Source organism: Mandrillus leucophaeus, unplaced genomic scaffold, assembly GCF_000951045.1.
Source record: "Mandrillus leucophaeus isolate KB7577 unplaced genomic scaffold, Mleu.le_1.0 Scaffold1244, whole genome shotgun sequence".
NCBI classification, from domain to species: Eukaryota; Metazoa; Chordata; class Mammalia; order Primates; family Cercopithecidae; genus Mandrillus; species Mandrillus leucophaeus.
This window is the reverse complement of record NW_012100810.1, coordinates 107533-127581: the sequence shown is the minus strand read 5'-3', so window position 1 is coordinate 127581 and position 20049 is coordinate 107533. Positions and strand designations below refer to the sequence as shown.

Here is a 20049-nt window from a genome sequence, read left to right as displayed (position 1 = left end):
ACTTACATTTGACTCTAAGGTCAGCAAGGTAAACAGGTTAATACAAAGGTTTTCAGAACTTCCTTTGATTCAGAATTAATGTACAAAAACTGACATGGTGATGTGATGGTGACTTTTCCATTAAAAATCTTGGTTTGGCGTAGTGCTTCGTACCTGTAGTACCAACACTTTGGGAGGCTGAGTTGGGAGGATTGCTTGAGGCCAGGAGTTTGAGACCAGCCTAGGCAACACATTGAGACCTCCAGCTCCACAAAAATAAATCTTTAATAAGAACAGGTAAATACTGTCTTTCGGTGATGACCAAATCAGTATACATGGAAAGTTTACTGAGTAGTTATTTAGAAGCTCAAGATATCTGAAAATAGAACAGTAATTTCCTTCCTGGTTCAACCCTTAATACCAACCAGGCATTTCTAAAAGGCAATGTTGTAAGCTGAGGTAAGAAACTTGGGGTTACCTTTAACTCCTTTGCCAACTATGCTCTCATTTTTTATCTGTTAAATAGCAAAATATTCTGAAGCTCAAAATCTCAGCCATTTTTCTCCTGAGTCATGTCTGTTCTAGCTTTATAATATTTTCAAAGCTGTTCTTTCATTTTTCAATTCCTATAACATTATTTAGTTCAAGTTCTCCATGCTTTTGGACTTTACTAAACTTTATCACTATTTATTGAGTTTGTCTTCAAGGTACTCTGGTGAGTACTGTGGGAAAGCACAGGAAAAAAGAGATGAACCTTACTTATCGAATGCCTACTGTACGCCAAATAATAGATTATTATTTCAGTTTTTTACTACTGCAAGAATTTCTCATAAAGCTCTGGATATTGGGATTTAAAGGAATTAAAATATGTTGCCACATGTGCTATTTGATAAAGGCAGATATTAAACCTTGGTTTATCTCATACCCTTTCCCTTACATACACATAGCTGTTCCACACATTGGGAGTAAGTGAACAAGACAATTGTTAATATTGAGGACTTCATAATTTTGTAAAAACTGATAGGCAAAGGACTATGATGCAAGACAAAAATGTGTAAAGTGCTGTAAGACATAAGAAGGTATAATGTGTTCTTGGTGAGGGGTTTGTGGAGAAGAATGGATTTTGAATGAACCCTTAAAGAGATGGGTAAAATTTAGGAAAAAAAAAAAAAAAAACAAGTAAAGAAAGGGTATTCCGGAGGACAGAAGAGCATTAGAAAAGGCACTTCTGCTTTAGCTAAAACAAGACATGCATAAAGGTAGTGAAAGACAGTGCTAAAGGTGGAATGACACTAAATCATAATATGCCTTATTTGGACATTTGGATTTAATTCTGCAGTCAATAGGGGAAGAAAAAGAGACTCAACATGGGGATATTGTTAGGAAGCTGTTGCAGGCAAGAGATTATTGGGCTGCACCAAAAGAGTAGCAGAGCTAACAGAAAGGAAGGGAAGAATATGAGAGATATTCTAAAGCTGGAATCAAAGGAATTTGTGATAGCTGGGAAGAGCAGAGAGAAGAAAGAGAGTGGGGGCAGAGACAATTCTAAGTAAGGCCTTGATCCTGGGTAAAGTTATCTTTGACAGAGAAAGTAAGGAAGAGGAAAAAGAGTTGTTACTGTTGATGTTATCCCCCAGAAGGAGGGAAGTAGGGAGTGGAACGAATAAGCATTAAGCATTCAAAAAGCAGTGAATTTGATTTGGAACAAACCCAGATTCTATCAAATGTCTAGTATCTTTCACATCTCTCCTTTCCTGTTGCATTCTTCTATGTGTTTAATTCCTCTATGTGAAGTTGGGTTTAAATAACTTGCAGATGTTTTATGTACCCTGAAATTCCTTACAAATTAAAATGGTTGGGCCCCTGAACTAATTGTGTACGTATCAAACTTCAGGACACGTGATGGGTAACAGGAACCACTAGAGGAAAGAAAGGTCGGTAGTGAACTCTAGGCATTTGTAGAAATCTTTCCTCAGAAAATTTTGACATCACCTCTCTTTTCACTTGCATAGTGATTACTATATATTTACTCATTACAAAGGTTGCAGCATTATATAGTTTGAAGAACACAGACGGTGATTGTTGTGGAGTAAAGTGAAATTATCTCTTCTTCTAACCTGGACATTGTTTTCATCCTTACCATTTTATTTTAGCATTAGTTATTTTTTAAATAGTCATCATATTACTGGTTTCTAATGACCTTTACAATTGTTAAAATCCTGGAGGTAGCACCTCTCTCCCCCGATATTGGCTATCTTCTCCCATGTGATAGGGATGCTGACTGAATTATTTTTCTAAATGCAGGAATACTTCATCTTGTTATGGGTTTAGACCATTATTCTTTTTTTTTTTTTTTGCAGACAGAGTCTCACTTTGTTTCCCAGGCTGGAGTGCAGTGGTGCAATCTTGGCTCACTGCAAGCTCTGCTTCGCAGGATCACGCCATTCTCCTGCCTCAGCCTCCTGAGTAGCTAGGACTACAGGTGCCCGCCACTACGCCCGGCTAATTTTTTGTATTTTTAGTAGAGATAGGGTTTCACTGTGTTAGCCAGGATGGTCTCGATCTCCTGACCTCGTGATCCACCCGCCTTGGCATCTCAAAGTCCTGGGATTACAGGCGTGAGCCACCGCGCCCAACCTAGACCACTATTCCTAAATGAGGTTTCTTTCTTTTCCTTTGTTTATTTTCTTTCTCTCCCCACCCCTGCCCCGCTTCTCCTTCTTTCTTTAAAAAGTCAGAGTCCCCCAGGCTGGAGTGCAGAGGCATAAGCATAGCTCACTGCAGCCTTAACTCCGGGGCTCAAGTGATCCTCTCGCCTCAGCCACCAGAATAGCTAGGACTATAGGCATGTGCTAGCATGCCCAGCTAATTTTAAATAATATTCTGTAGAAATGGGAATCTCATTATGTTGCCCAGGCTGGTCTTGATCGCCTGGCCTCAAGCGATCCTCCTCCGTTGGTCCGTTGGTCTCCCCAAGTGCTGAGATTACAGTTGTGAGCCACTGCAGCCACCTGAGAATTTTTAAAAATTCAAATGATCTTAATCTTGGTATTTGCTATGGCTCCCACACATACTTCTTATATGCATTCAGTCTATGACTTCATTCACATTACTGGTGAAAACTAAGCAGGACAAGGGCAAGATAATACCTATGGCATGCTACAAAGAATCTACTCTCTTCTTGCATCTAGGATGTATCTATTTATTAGCAATCTGTGGGTTTAATTAGAAAGATATTAAGAATTTGATATCATCTGAGTTTATTTCAAAATCAAATTCAGCATCTCTTTGAACACTATGCTTCTCCACTCTACTCCCTACTACTCTCCTTCTTATGGGTCTGATCTATTTGTACCACACTGAAGTCTTATTTTTCCATTTTGTTGATATTTGAAAGATATAGGAAATGCCCTTCTAAAATTGTAACCATCCTTTCTACAGCAATGGTTCTCAATCTCAATTATTTTGACCAAAACAATCTATAGGCAGATAGGAGTAAACTCTTGTAGTCAGGAGGTCTAGGGATTACAGCTTAAAGAGATCAACCACACACACAGCAGAAGTATTTCAAGTTTCATGGTTTACTTTAACAACTCATGAACTTCTTGAACTCTAGTCTTAAAACTTCTATTTGATATAAAAAGTCATTATTTAATCTCTGAATAAATTATGCCAATTAAACTTCAAGTATCTTCCTGGCACAATCTTGTATCTCAGAAACCTCAGGGAATCTCATTATGCTCACTAAAGAAATACGGTCCTGCAACGTTCTTTTGATTTACCAGTAATCTTTCTTAAAGGAAACGAGGCATGGCATGACTTGTTTTCAATAAATCCATATTGCCTTTTAATGTTTATTTCAAAGTATCACATTCACAAGCCACCTATTAATAATCTGTTCTGTAACACTTTTACAGCATTGCCCTTATGATGTATCAGGTGTTGTTCTAAGCACTTATACATAGTAACTTTTTTTTTTTTTTTTTTGAGACGAAGTTTCCCTCTTGTTGCCTAGACTGGAGTGCAATGGTGCCATCTTGGCTCACTGCAACCTCTGCCTCCTGGGTTCAAGCGATTCTCCTGCCTCAGCCTCCCAAATAGCTGGGATTACAGGCATGTGCCAGCACGCCCGGATAATTTTTTTTTTTGTATTTAAGTAGAGATGGGGCTTCTCCATGTTGGTCAGGCTGCTCTCGAACTCCCGACCTCAGGTGATCCACCCGCCTCAGTCTCCCAAAGTACTGGGATTACAGGCGTGAGCCACCATGCCTGGCCTCACGGCAACTAATTTTATCCTCGTAAGAACTCTATGGGCTCAGTACAATTACTTTGTATATTTTATAGAAGAGGAAACTGAGGCACAGAAAGGTTAAGAAACATATCCATGGTTGCAGTTAGTAAATGACAAGGCAGTCTGGTTCCATAATCTGTTACTGACTGTTGTGGCATGCTGCCTTTCTAACTGATGTAAAACCTTTCAGTCTACATTCTGGAATCCATTTCTCCTCCTTAAAAAGCTGAAACATTTTCTTATCTCCAGGTTTTACATATCTCTCCATTAAAAAAATGAAAACCGGCTGGGCACACTGGCTAATGCCTGCAGTCTCAGCACTTTAGAGGACAACGTTGGGGGGATCACTTGAGTCCAGGAGTTTGAGACCAGCCTGGGCAATGTACCAAGACCCTGTCTCCACAAAAGAAAACAAAACAAAAAAATAAAATAAAATCAAGCCACAGAGTATAGGATATTCTCAACTAACATATCAGACAAGGGACTTATATCTGGAAGATATAAAGACTTTTTATGACTCAATTATAAGACAAACTCAATTTAAAAAGGGCAAAAGGTCTGAACAGATACTTCAGAAAAGAATATATACTAATGACTAAGTAAATATGAATTAAACCACAATGAAGGGTCTGCTTTTAACTTGGACTAACATAACTTCTTCATGCAATAAACTGAAAAGAGCCATACTGTCTAGTTAAAAAAAAAAAAAAAAAAACCATAATGAGATACCACCACACTCTCACTAGAACAATTAAAATTAAAGGACTAAGAATACCAAGTGTTGCTAAAGATGTTAAATAACTAGAACTTCCATACATTGCTGGCTAAAATGTAAAATGGTACAACCGTTTTACAAAGGAGTTTGATAATTTTTTTTTTTTTTTTTTTGAGATGGAGTAGCACTCTTGCTCATGCTAGAGTGCAGTGGCATGATCATAGCTCACTGCAGCCTTGGCCTCCTATGCTCAAGTGATCCTTCCATCTCAACCTCCTGAGTAGCTGGACTATGGGTTCATGGCATCATGCCTGGATAATTTTTTTTTTTTTTTTTTTTTGTAGAGATGAGGTTTTGCCACGTTGCCCAGGCTGGTCTTTAACTCCTGGGCTCAAGCGATCCGGCCATCTTGGCCTCCCAAAGTGCTGGGTTTACAGGTGTGAGCCACCGTAAAAAATTATCAGCCACCTGGCTTAATTTTTTGTAAAGTTAAATACATAGCTACCATATGACCTAGCCATTCTGCTCCTGTGTATCTGACATGAAAACATATCCATGCAGATTTGTATATGAATGTTCACAGCAGCTTTATTTGTAACAGCCAAAACCTGAACCAACTCTAATGTCCATCCACAGCTGAACAGATAAGCAAAATACAATTATTCAGACATAAAAAGGAACAAAACAGCAACACATACAACATGGATGAATCTCAAAACCATCATGCTGAGTGAAAGACAGACATGAAAGAGTATCTACTATATGATTCTATTTATAAAATGTTCTAGAAATGCAAACTAATCTCTAGTAATAGCAGCAGATCAATGGTTGCCCAGGGATAGAAGTAGACGGGGGAATGGATTGTAAAGGGGCATAAGTACTTTTGAAGTTGATGGAAATGTTTGGCATTTTGCTTATGATAGTGGTTTCATGGGAGCATACACCTGTCACAAATTCATTGAATTGTACTTTTTTTTTTTTTTGAGACAGTGTCTCACTCTGTCCCTCAGGCTGGAGTATAGTGGTGCAATCTTGGCTCACTGCAACCTCCGCCTCCTGGATTCAATTTTTGTGCCTAAGTCTCCCAAGTAGCTGGGATTACAGGCATGAACCACATACCTGACTAATTTTTGTATTTTTAGTAGAGACAGGGTTTCACCATGTTGGCCAGGCTGTCTCAAACTCCTGACTTCAGGTGACCCACCCACCTCGGCTTCCCAAAGTGCCAGGATTACAGGCGTGAGCCATCGTGCCCGGCCTGAATTGTACACTTTATATATGTGGAGTTTATTATAAGTAAAATATACCTCAATAAAATAACTAAAGGAGTTTACACTTTTTTTTGAATAAGAAATAATTATACATTAAAATGATTTTGAAATGTTGGCTTTGTTTCCAGAAAGATCATCTACCCGACAAAGGCTACGTCACCTCAGGCACTAGTAAGAACTAATGCCTGTCATACTGTTACTTAGCTCCATTGCTCCTTTGAGTCAAATAGATATAGGAACACTGGAGTCAGTTCTGCCACTTATGAAGTTATGTAACCCTGGTCAAGCTTCTCAACCTCTCTGCCTTAGGTTCCTCACCTCTAAAATAGGGATATAACATATATCTCAAAAAGCTGTCGTGGTCCTTATAGAAATTAATACATGCAAAGCACTTAGAAGAGTGCAGGGAACAAGGTAAATGTGGTATGGATGAAGTATTTGTATTGTTGTTAAGGATTTTGTCTATTTAAGTGACATAGTGAGATGTTCTCCCAATAAATTAATCTAGTAACTACAGAAAGACAAATAAGGTTATCCATAAACAGCGCAGAAGTATCTGAAAGAAGTACCTAATTCTTTGTATTTCAAGTTAATTGATGTTTTAGAGGGACTGTGTTTATGGAAGTTGAAGGACGGACATGATCCTTATTCTAATTGCTCTGATTTTGAACCAACTTTTTTTTTGACACATGGTCTCATTCTGTCACCCAGGTTGGAGTGCAGTGGTACAATCTCGACTCACAGCAGCCTCAACCTCCCAGGCTCAATTGATCCTCCTGCCTCAGCCTCCCCAGTAGCTGGGACTACAGGCATCTGCCACCACGCCCAACTTATTTTTTGTATTTTTTTGGCAGACATGAGGTCTTGCTTTATTGCCCAGATTGGTCTCGAACCTCTGGGCTGAAGGAATCCACCTGCCTCAGCCTCCCAAAGCAGTGGGACTATGGGTGTGAGCCACCATGCCCTGCCAGGTCTTTATTTCAGTAAAAATATGTAAAAGCACTGTGAAAGTTAAAGTAACAAAAACTGCACATCAACTACTGTATTAAATATGAAACACATAATATGAATTACTCATAATTCAAAACTGTCTAAGAAGAGCTTCATATCTTAAATACAAGGAATTGTTCTACTTTTCTCAATTTGATTTACCAATCTGTTTCATTCTACCTACCTTTTAGAAATAGCAAAACCTGAATTTAACTTTTTAAACATCTTTCTCACAAAACGCAACTTGATGTTGAATTATTTATTTATTTAAAGAGACAAGGCCTTGCTATTTTGCCTAGGCTGGTCTCAAACTCCTGGGCTCAAGCGATCCTTCTGCCTTGGCCTCCCAAGTGCTGGGATTACAGGCATGAGCCACTGTGCCCTGCCTAATTTAACTCTTGCACCATATGAAATGTTTTTCAGACATCTCATGTTTGACAAATAAATCAATTGAGTTTGAACAAAAAATGTAATAAAAATTTCCATGCCTCACAGCATGATCTGCTGTGATATGGCATTTAATCATAACAGCTTAATAGGTATGTGTTTTTTTGAGACAGGGTCTCACTGTCTCCCAGGCTAGAGTGTGGTGGCGTGATCTCAGCTCACTGCAGCCTCTGCCTCCCAGGCTCAAGTGATCGTCCCACTTCAGCCTCCCGAGTAGCTGGGACAACAGGCACACACCACCACGCCTGGCTAATTGTATTTTTAGTAGAGCCAGGGTTTCACCATGTTGCCTAGGCTGGTATCAAACTCATAAGCTCAAATGATCTGCCGCCTTGGCCTCCCAAAGTGCTGGGATTACAGGTGTGAGCCACCATGTCTGGCCAGCATAATAGATTTTTTAATGGTTATTAAATATCTTTAATCTTTGAGGAAAAAATTTTATGAGCAAAATTAGGATGTTAATTTGGTTATATTTTAGGTATCAGTAGCTTACTTCTTCTTCCCCTCTAATAAATACACCATGGCTCTATACTTTTCAATCCAACTCACTAACATATATTAGGAGACATTTTATATCTTTCCATTATTTGCACCTTCTTTCTGTCAGCAATGTTATTTTCAGTGAATTTTTTTATTTTTATTTTTTTTTGAGATGGAGTTTCATTCTTGTTACCCAGGCTGGGGTGCAGTGGCGGGATCTCAGCTCACTGCAACCTCTACCTCCTGGGTTCAAGTAATTCTCTTGCCTCAGCCTCCCGAGTAGCTGGGATTACAGGCGTGCACTACCATGGCTGGCTAATTTTGTATTTTTAGTAGAGACAGGGTTTCACCATGATGGTCAGGCTAGTCTTGAACTCTTGACCTCAAGTGGTCCACCTGCCTTGGCCTCCCAAAGTGCTGGGATTACAGGTGTATTGAGCCCGGCCTCAATGTATTTTATTAAAGTTATCTAAAAGTATCTTATGTTTTATGACAAGGTCTATGAATGCAGTTTTGTTTTTTGATATAACAGTAAATAGTATTTTTAAAAAATCTGTTTCTAATAGCTTTTTGCTAGCATTTAGAAATACTATTGATTATATATACGGAACTTGTATTTTACTCCCCTGCTGAACTCACTATTCTCATTGCCTTTTCCTAGATTCTATGGGGCTTTCTACATAGATGATCATATAATCTGCAAATAAAGACAGTATTATTTATTGCCTATCTGTAAACCTTTTATTTTTCTTGCCTGAATGTACTGGCTAGGCGCTCTAGTACAATACTGAATAGAAGTGGTGAGAATGGACATCCTTGTTTTATGCCTGCTCTTAGGGAGTTCTGTAATCTAATACTATTCTAATCTTAGTAAAGACTAGGCAGAGCACAGCACTAAATTTTGGGATATTAGGCAACTGATTCTGTTATCTTTGCCAAAACATGTTGTTTGATTCTTTTTTTTTCCCCCAGAAGTCAAATCCTATTTATAGTGTTTTCAGAGAACTTAATTGGGGTAACAATGCAGCCCAATACCTGCCAACATTATGAATACTCTTTGCTGTAATGCTAGTTGTTAATCTTGCTTTTTCAGGAAATGAGACTAGTCTGATGTACAGTTTGCCATGTTTTAGCTACTTTACATTAATACAACAATTACAAAAATAACTAAGGGTTTATTATGGCATATTCCCAATGACAAAATACAAATGAAGTAACAAAATCATTAATTGGGAGTACATATTTAGTATCAAATTAATGTTTTTATTTAAAGTAAGTCTTTGAATGCCAATAATCATAAGTACTCTATAGCTAGCTAGCTCAGGGATCACGCTTGTGAAATTAGTTTTATTTGGATCCAACGTAGATATCCTACATCAAAGGCCATCAAATGTGTGCCATTCCTTCTAATGGGTTAGTGTGAATAGGTTTGTAAGAGGGAAACGTATCAATGCTCATGTCCTTGGGAAGCTGAAGTAGGTGGATCATTTGAGTCCAGAGTTCCAGACCAGCCTAGGCAACATGGTGAAACCCCATCTCTACTAAAAATACAAAAAAACTAGCTGGGCATGCTGGCGCACGCCCGTAGTCCCACCTACTTAGGAGGCTGAGGTGGGAGAATCACTTGAGCCTGGGGAAGTTGAGGCTGCAGTGAGATGAAATTGTGCCTCTGCACTCCAGCCTGGGCAATTGGAGCGAGATCCTGTCTCAAAAGAAAAACAAAAACAAAAAATGAGATCAACGCTTATGTCCTAACATATATGTGGTGAATACAGTAGGGGCAGTTCTTAGTCATTTTAACATGCTAAGTCAATATTTTCACTTATTGACACCTAATAAAGGCAGCAAGTCTGAAACTAACAAATAATCATTAATGTTTCTCCAGGCACACTCTCTCATCATTCTTCCCAGCTGCCAACTTCAGATTTACATTAACATAATGTGCTCTGGTGTGCCTGTAACAAACATGTCATGTGCAGAGCACATATTTATGCAAAACAATGTACTACTCCTGGTATCTTAGGAGTCTGACTAATCCATATTTAAAACTGCATTTTCTCCAATTGCTCTTTATTTTTCTCTCTAATTTCATTAATAAATGTTACTATTGAACCCTTTAAAAGGGCTGGCCTAATTCATCTGCATACCCTTAGTACCAAGTATAATATCTGGCACATAACAGGAGCTTAAAAATGCTTTCTGAATAAACTTAAGGGTTATTAGCTAGATTTTCTTTATGTCGTTGAGTCTCTGCTTAATATCATGGAAACAAAGGAAAATATTTTTAGGCAATTGCTATGTAAATGAGTTAATTACTCAATAAGTAGCCAGAAATGTCCTTCACTCCAAAACCAAGTCAGTTTTTTTTTTTTTCTTAAAAACAGGTAGAGCTGGGCACAGTGGCTCAAACCTATAATCCCAGCACTTTGGGAGGCTGAAGTAGGCGGACCACTTGAGGTCAAGAGTCCAAGACCAGCCCAGCCGACATGGTGAAACCCCGTCTCTACTAGCAAACACAAAAATTAGCTGGGCATGGTGGTGCATGCCTGTAATCCCAGCTACTTGGGAGGCTGAGGCAAAAGAATCACTTGAACCAGGGAGGGAGAGGTTGCAGTGAGCTGAGATTGTACCACTGCACTCTAGCCTGGATGACAGACTGTATCTCAAAATAATAATAATAATAATAATAATAAAAACAGGTAGATAACCAAGAATTTTTGTTTGTTGCAGTTTTTACTATGATTACTCAGGAATATTATTATTTAGTGACTTTTTTTAACTGTCAAAAATATTTGAGAAACTTCACCAAATAAATTACAAAGTGTCCTGGAAAATCTTGACACCACAATAATACATTGTCTGTGTATTTCTTTTAGCTATGGAAACATGGTGCTTCTTTGGGTTTTTGTGATTAAATTTTCCATTTCCTATTTGTAACCTTATGCCTTCTATATCTTCCTTACTTGGTGGTGGTTTTTTTTTTTTTTTTTGAGACAGGGTCTTGCTCTGTCACCCGGGCTTAAGTATAGTGATGTGATCACAGCTCACTGCAGCCTCAACCTCCTGGGCTCAAGCAGTCCTCCTACCTCAGCCTCCCAAGTAGCTGGGACTACAAGCATGCGCTGCCATGCCTGGCTAATTTTTACTTTTTTTTTTTGTAGACAGGGTCTCACTCTTTTGCCCAAGCTGGTTTCAAACTCCTGGGCTCGAGCAATCCTCTGGCCTTGACCTCTCAGTGTTGGGATCACAGTCGTAAACCACCATGCCCAACCTTTGCCAATTTTTAATCCTTACTGATATTCGCTCTTTATCAAGACCAATACAGAGGAGTTCCTTATAAGGGTGCCATAGGTATAGGTGAAAATGGATTAGCAGATGCTCTTCAAATCAGTTTTAGTGGTCCTATCAGAATTTTGAAAGTGAGAGTAGAATTTTAATAACTGGAAACATGACAATTCTTTGATACCTTTGGAGGAATCTGCTAACAAAGTCTTAAAAAAATTATAGCTAAGTGCAAACAACCTTTTTTTCCATCTTGGCAATTATTTAAAACTCAAATACCTAAAATAAAAAATATATTGACTCCTAGCCATGTTTTAGATAGTGTGACATATGAAATATTTGCCAATTGTTAAGTGGCAGTAACTGAAATTTTAATGAAGGATATTTACCGGAAGTAAAGTGACAATAGGTAATTTTTTAGGTAACAATTATATTGTTTTTTCAAATTCTAGTGAATAGTCTCAACCTTAACAGAGATTACTCTGAATGTCGTCTGAGATTACTTTTTGAGTATCAGCCCTTATGGGTCAAAAGTTTCATATGCTTTATGAATTGCAATTTTAGTACCAGCCATGTCAAGCTCTGGAAAGAATACCAACACAGATGTGTTTATTCAATTCACAATTTTAAAGCTGTAAAAGACCTGAGTTTGGCTGGTGCAGGGTTCTTCAACCTTGACACTACTGGTATCATGAGTAGGATAATCCATTGTTGTGTGTGTGGGAACTGTCTTGTGCATTTTAGGATATTTGTGACATCTCTGGCCTATGCCAAGGAGATGCTGGTAGCACCTGTACTCTTGCTTACCATGTTCCTTGTGGGTTTAGAAGATAATCCCAAATGTTGAAATCCCAAAAGACCAAAATCCCAGTCACAAGATAGTTGCATCATGTTAGCCCAGCTTTCATGGACTATTTCTGTACAACTGCCCATAATCTATTCCTGTAATACATTTTCTCATTTGCCATTTTTTTTCCAGTATCTTCAATTGTCAGACTTAAAAAAATAATAATTCAGCATGCTGTGTATTTCATCTTTGCATCATGTCCAATACTGGAAGTGTAAACTGCAGAGAGTTCTAATTTGTCTTATGCATTTTTTGCAAATGTGACTTCATGAAAGTACATTATCAAAACACTGACTTTGTGTGTAAGCACCGTGCATGTACCTAAAAACGTTGAAACTTCCTCAACAAATGAAGAGATGAGAGATGTCTTTTGCATATCTGCATTTGTGAAAGATAAAAATTTCTTCAGGTTTCAGCTCTTTGGGCAACTGCGTAAGTGAACAGTGACCCACTACAGGTTTTGACCTATCTCATCAAAAGACTTGTCACAGTATTTCAGATGACCAGTTATTAAGCTAGGTGCACATGACTACCAACCATTGTGACATGCTTTTATACATTTCCCTTTTTGATCTACTTCTTTATGAATACAGCTCATCTGCTCATAACTGTTATATGCATGTGACTGTTAGTATACTTGTTTGCAAAATGTTACCATTGCGTTTTATTGTGTCAAATGACCTATGAAGTGTTCTGTCATGTTTTTGTTTCTTAAATAAATCCCTCTTTAAAAATGTAAACAAACATATTTTAAAGAACTAAAAAAAGTACTTTTCCCCGATGTATTATTTTCAATATTTTGGCCTTTTGTGATTGTGATTTTGGGGACTTAAACTTTAGGGATTTTCATCTTTCAGGATTTCAACATTCAGGATTGTGTCTTTTGGAATTATGACTGGCTCTTCTCCCTCTCTGCTCAGTGATGACAACCTAAAATGTCTCCACATTATCAGATGTCTTCTGGGGGGGGGTGGTGTACGATCATCCCTAGATGAGAGTCACTGGGCTAGTCCAATTCCCCCACCCACAGATGACAAAACTCAAATCCAGGAAGTGGGACTTACTCAGGGTCATTTAGCTGTAGGAGAAACTAGCACTAGAACCTGTAACTAGTCAGACTCCTATTCCAGTATTCTCATTTCACCACCTTGAGGTGGAACAGAAAGGCTACTGCTAGTATTGTGTGAACTGACATCTTTTAAAGTCTTTTGCACATATTTGAAGTAATTGCAAAATCAAAAACAAAAACACATGCTGAGTCTGGCAAAAAGCTTTTTCCATGAGAAGCTGTTTCCAAATCTTCCTGTGGTCCGGCCATGTGAGCCAAATTGAATTGTAGTCTTTAAACTGCTCAGGCTTATTTATTAGTGAGAGGCAGGAAATTTGTTATAAAAGCAAAATAATCCAGGCTGACTGAAGACACTAAATCTAGTCTTCCAAAACTGCCTTCACTAAGAGAACTTAATGGCCTCAACATTTGGTTGCAATGACTAATCCCTATTTTTAGTGAACAGAAAAAGTGCTTACAAAAATGTTTTAAGAAATTTGCAGTATTTTACTCCTCTGCTAGTTCTCCAAAGTCAATTGACACAAAGTCAATTGTGTAAAATATTATGGGATAACACGCAAAATATATCATGAAAAAGGATAAAGAAGAAATCAGTATTTCTATGGGGTTATATTTACAGGTGTCTCTCCCGGAAAAAGGAATCTAAATTGTTCTACAATATTCTGGCTCCCATCATCTTTCACTCTGAAGACAAACAGCAACATAAGGCAACACAGCAAATACTAAAAAAATTGATACTGAACATGGCTAAATGTTTCACTTATGTCTTCTGCAGTGGGATCAAGCACTATCAACTAAAATAATTCCCAAAACTGCTTTAAGCCTTATCTCATGGTTTGCAACCAGCAGGCTGTTTGTAGACATACAGAACTATTATAGTAAGAACTCAAACGTCTCTCAGATTAAGATGGATAAGAAATAGCCTTTTGTGTTAGGGGCAATGTGTTGGAGAACTGCAAAAACTCTCCCCATCCTTGGAGAGTTGACCAAAATTTAACATGGCCTCGAGAAGCCTAAGGCCACATCCATGAGGGCAATCCAGCCCTCTTTTGAGTTCCTGTCGGAAAAGCCAGGCTGCCAAAAAAATTTTACTGTTTGTTCTAACCAACCCTAATAACAGCTCCCTGACTTCCCTTTTAAAAAGCATTTACTAAAAAGGGCTCACAACTACGAATCCTCCTCCGTTCCTTTGAGATGTGTTTGTACCTCTTACAATTCAGGAGTGTCTTCCTTAAGGACCTGGAAGTCAATGCTCTGAAATGTAACCAGGAAGGACTGGGCCTGACTCCCGGTCTCTGTGGGAGGATCCTATTTTATCTTAGATCATTCCAAGATAGGAGACAGAGCTGGCCTACTTGCGTTTATGCAGTGAGCAGCCCTTTGTAATTTTTCACCTCCCTGACTCTACTTGAGCCCTCTCTTCCCACTCCCTACTTCTCCCTTTAAAACTCGCAGTCATCTCGGTGAAAATAGGAATGGAGCTCAGCCTTTCCCCCGTCAGTAGTTGCGGAATAAAATCCTTTTTCAGCGCTTTAATGTCCAGCTTCCTGTATCTCTGACATTGGTAGGTACATATTAAAACTCAGCTGGGCGCGATAGGTCGCGCCCATAGTCCCAGCTACTCCGGAGGCTGAGGCAGAAGGATCCCTTGAGCCCAGGAGTTGGAGGCTGCAGCGAGCTACGATCGCGCCACTGCACTCCAGCCTGGGCACAGCGAGACCTCCGTCTCTAAATTAGAGGATTAAAAGCACACACACATAAAACCCCAGACCACTATCAAGACGGGCCTATAAATCTTAGAAGCTTGTCTTACAGGGCCATATCCTCAAAAGCTTAGGAAAACTCGCCAGTGATCCCCCGCTAAACCTCATTCCCTCTTCTCTTCCCCCAAGGGCCCCGCTACTTCCTGCTTTCCCCGATTCCTAAATCCACCTCTCCCTAAGTGTCCTAAGTCGAAGTCTCTACTTTCCAGGATGCTGAACTTCACCAAACGGAAGCTTACCCTCTTCCACGTTTGGGCTTTTTTCTACTTATCCCTGTCCCCTCAATTTTCGAGTTTCCTCATCAACCCCACTTCCCTTTCCCTGACGCTCCGAGTCTAGATTTCCTCCTGGCCGCCCCTAGTTTCCCACTCCGACCTCGGCTTCCTCCGCAAGCCGAGCGCCCCTTCCCTCCGCACTTCACTCGGAAGCCCTGGCGCCCCTTTCCGGGAGCGGCGGCCGGTGAGGGGTGCGCGGGACTCGGGCCGCGCCCTAGTCGGCCATTTCGCACACTCGGGGCGCGCCCGGCGGGCTGGGCGCGCGAGGCCTGTCCTGGAGCGCAGGAGTTGAGGGGCTGAAGACCGGGCCGCCCCCGCCGCCGGGGCGGGAACTCACCTTCTCTGAGGCAGGGGCGGGCGTCTACAACTACTGTCCCCCGCCCCGCCAACGCCGCCAGCCAGGGGATAAGCCGCGGTGGAGGTGGCGGAGAGGCAGGAACAACCGCTGCCGCCGCCGCCGCCTCCGCCGCCGAGCAGGCGGGATGGGAGGAGGAGGCGGAGACCCGGCTTCCTGAGGGGAAGTCGCCGCCACTACCGGCTTATGACTGGACAGCGCAGACGCCATGGCGGCGAGGCGTGCTACTGCGCTTGCGCGGCGAGCCCAGCGCCCAGGAAGCCCCTTGAGCCCCGCCTTGCTGCTTGCTTCGCCCACTGGGTCTGGCAGTTCCCGGCGCGGTTCTAACGTCTTGCTGGCGCGACTGGTTTTGATCCTGCCCCTCTGCCCTCCTTTTGGGGGCAAAGAAAAGTTCGTGGGGCCGCTCGCCTTGGGAGAAGGAGTATAAAGCCAACTGAGTGAAAAAAAAAAGTCTGAAAATTTACAGTTCCACCCTCAAAGTATCTCAAAAATACATGATCTGTTGCCTTATCAACCCCCAAATATAGGTTCGTGTACCAAATGGGCAGTAAGCCAAACACTGACACATTCGGAGCTTAGGAGCGGGGGAAGGTTTATTCCATTTGGCCAAAGTGAGAGAGCGGGAGAAGTCTCTCAGATACTGACATGCCTTTGAACGTAACTGGGGGGCTTTTATGAGTAAGGTAAGAATAAAGAGGGTGGGATCCCCCGTGATCAAAGTGTTTCCTCCCTGGGACTCTAGGTCTCATCTGCCCCATCAGATGATGCCCCATCTGGACCATCAAGGAGGTCTGCGTGACCTAAGAGTCATCGTTGTTTTGATAGGGTCTTGTGCTATGCCCCAGGCTGGAGTGCAGTGGTACGATCACCGCTCACTGCAGCCTCGACCTCCTGGGCTCAAGTGATCCTCTCACCTCAGCCTCCCAAGTAGCTGGGACTGCAGGCAGGCACATGCGCCTGGGTGATTTTCGTTCATTTTTTATAGAGATTGGGCAGGGGGTGGAGATGTCTCACTATATTGCCCAGGCTGGTCTCGAACTTCTGGGCTCAAGTGATCCACTCACCTCAGCCTCCCAAAGGGCTGGGATTACCAGTGTGAGCCACCGTGCTAGGTCCATTGTTCTTTAAAAGAAAAACAAATTCATCAGTCTTGCCTGCAGCTCTGGGGTTAGGATATGAAGTTAATCAATTCCTAGTCACTACCCCTCTACTGAAATGACTACGTGCAAGCAAGCATGCATGGAGGAAGAAAAGGACAAAGAAAAGGAAAATAAATAAAACAAAACATTTTATGATCTATACAATAAAGCCTCAGTTATAATCTCTCTTTCCTTTATACAGAGTAGATTAAGCACAATCGTTTGTCATGGTACGTTGTCATCACTGGTCCATAAATGACCTTTTTCTCTCTCCCTCTTGCTCTTTCAGTATATACATCTATAATATATATTATACATACAAATATATATGTATGTATATATCTCATCATCTCATCCCGTTTCCCAGAGAAATCACTAACCTAGTTTGTATTCATCATTTCCTTTCTCTATGTATTATCATACATAGGCATGGCTGAAACACATTTAGATTGTTTTTAAACTTTATAAGATTTACACCTTTATGAGTATGCTGGGGGGTGTTGTTCATTTCACTTAATATTTTGAATTTCGTCTAAGCTGTTGAAGACAGCTGTAATTTGTTCATTTCACTGCCAGACAGGACTCCACTGGTATACTGTGGAAGAGTTTTTTTGGGTATTCTCTACTTTCCTGTCACATTGCCGTTGCCTTATTTCAGATTCTCATCATCTCTTGTTAGAAACATGCTAACATCTCCCTCTGACTTCATCTACTCCAGGCTACTCTCCATATTGCTGCCAAAGGGTTCTATCTAAAAGTCATTACTGGCTCCCCAGTGTCTGTTGGAAAAGGTCAAACTGAGTACTATGAGGCTTCTGTGCACCACCTCCCTGATCTCATTATCTTTCCACTGCCCTTACATCCCCACCCTGCTATTACCTGTGATTCAGCAACATTAAACCTATACTGATTCCTATAAATACCACACTATTGCAAAACTCAACTCGCAGTACTGTATACACTTCTCCCTCTTTCTGGAATGCCCTCTGCTCCACTTCCTCATGAATTCCTCTTTCCCTCAGAAATAAATACTATTCTAAATTCAGCATTTTTCATTTCCATGTATTTCTTTATAATTTTACTACATATGTATGTACCCCTAAGTAACATGAAATATTGCATTGCATGGTTTAAAACTTTACGTGTTACTATACATAGTGTTTATTCCTCTGCAATGTTTTTTATGTGCCCTCTTTTATATTAACTCATGCTGATATGTGAGGTTCTCATTCACTTTCACAGTTCAATAATATTCCATTGTATGAATGTACCACTACTTACCCTTTCTCCTAGACGTTTTTGATAGACACTGGGTTTGTTTCCTATTTTTGCTCCTCCAGTTGGTGCTGCTTTAACGTTCTTGTGCAGTCTCCTTGTGCACCTGGAGCAGAGTTTCTCCAGGTTTTATACTTTGGAGATGTTTTTCACAAGGAGGCCTCAGATATACTTCTTACTTCTGTGAACCTCCATTTTTTTCATCTTCAAAATGGCCACAATATCCACCTCAAAGGGTGCCATGAAACTTGTGGTAACATAAGCAAAGAACAATGTCACACGTTGGAAGAGATGTTGCTGTTAGAATAGCTTTCAAATGTATATGAAACACTGGGACATAAAACACAGTAGTCTGGTGCCAGAATGGTAAAGAGAAGTATACTACTTATGTATCTGTAGCTCCTGCAATAGTCGCCCAATTATAGTTGTTGCACATATCATGCTGTTTCTTGGCCTTCATGTCTCTGCACATGCTGCCATGTCCTTGGGTCTGAAGTGATCGCCTTTGGTTCTGAGGTTCCGGTCACCCTCCCTACTTCTCTTGTCTGTCTCTTCTGCAGAGCTTTCCCTGGTTCCTCAGAGCCCTGGATACCCTTCCCCTTAGCCTCCTATCTCTCACCAGCTTTACATGCTCTTCCATAATCTCCTTTAAAGGTCAATGTCTCGAAGACAGGGCTTACATTTTACACATTTTATTTTATTTTATTTTATTTTATTTTATTTTATTTTATTTTATTTTATTTTATTTTATGAGACAGAGTGTCGCTCTGTTGCCAGGCTGGAGTTCAGTGGCGTGATCTCGGCTCACTGCAACCTCTGACTTCCTGGTTCAAGTAATTGTCCTGCCTCAGCCTCCCAAGTAGCTGGGATTACAGGCACGTACCACCATGCCCAGTTAATTTTTGTATTTTTAGTAGAGACAGGGTTTCACCATGTTGGCCAGGATCGTCTTGATCTCCTGACCTTGTGATCCGCCCGCCTCGGCCTCCCAAAGTCCTGGGATTACAGACGTGAGCCACTGTGTCTATTTTACTTTATTTTTTGAGAGAGGGTCTTGCTCTGTCACCCAGGTTGGAGTGCAGGGGTATGATTGTGGCCAACTGCGGCCTCCTCCTGGGTTCAAGTCATCCCCCCACCTCAGCCTCTTGAGTAGCTGGGACTACAGGTGTGCCAGCTAATTTTTATATTTTTTTGTAGAGACGGGGCTCTTACTATGTGGACCAGGCTGGTCTCGAACTCCTGGACTAAAGTGATCCTCCTGCCTTGGCATCTCAAAGTGGTAGGATTACAGGTATGAGCCACCATGCCCAACCTTACTCATCTTTATACCTGGAGCAGTGAGCACAGTGCCTGATACACAGGCTGATAAATGCATGCGGGATGAATGAATCTAGGACTTCTTGGGAGGAAAGGATTGCACAACTAAGGATTTCTTGGAGCCAGAGGGAGAAAGAGGGAAGCAAGCATGCTGTTTAAGTAAGAACACATGAACTAGAGAGTATGAAGTTTTGTCAAGGATGTAATTATGCAGGATATCTTGGATAATCAAGGAGGGCACGTGCTCCTGTCACCCTGGAATGTGAGTGCTGGGTGTGCACAAGAACTTCTTCCTTGATCAGGTCCCTCACACAGGATATGAAATGAATGAATGAATCAGTCAGTGAATGTACTTGAAAGCGGTGAGCTTCTCCCCAACTCTAGGCCTATTTAACATTGCCAGGTATTAAGCTATTATTAATCTAAGCATGGGTTGGCAAACATTTTGTGTAAAAGGTCAAATAGTAAATATTTTCAGCTTTGTGGTCCATATGTTGCCTGTTGCAAATATCCAACTCTGCTGTTGCAATGTGAAAGCAGTCACAGAAAATATG

The 20049-nt window shown here is 40.8% G+C and overlaps 1 long non-coding RNA gene across 1 annotated transcript in view; it reads right to left on the bottom strand.

Moving 5' to 3' along the window:
- Positions 1–15908, bottom strand: part of LOC105533339 — a 31871-nt gene extending 15963 nt beyond the window's left edge. Inside the window, exon 1 of the long non-coding RNA XR_001005105.1 lies at positions 15747–15908. This is a non-coding gene — a long non-coding RNA (uncharacterized LOC105533339). The remainder of the gene's footprint in view (positions 1–15746) is intronic.
- Positions 15909–20049: the final 4141 nt, after the last annotated feature.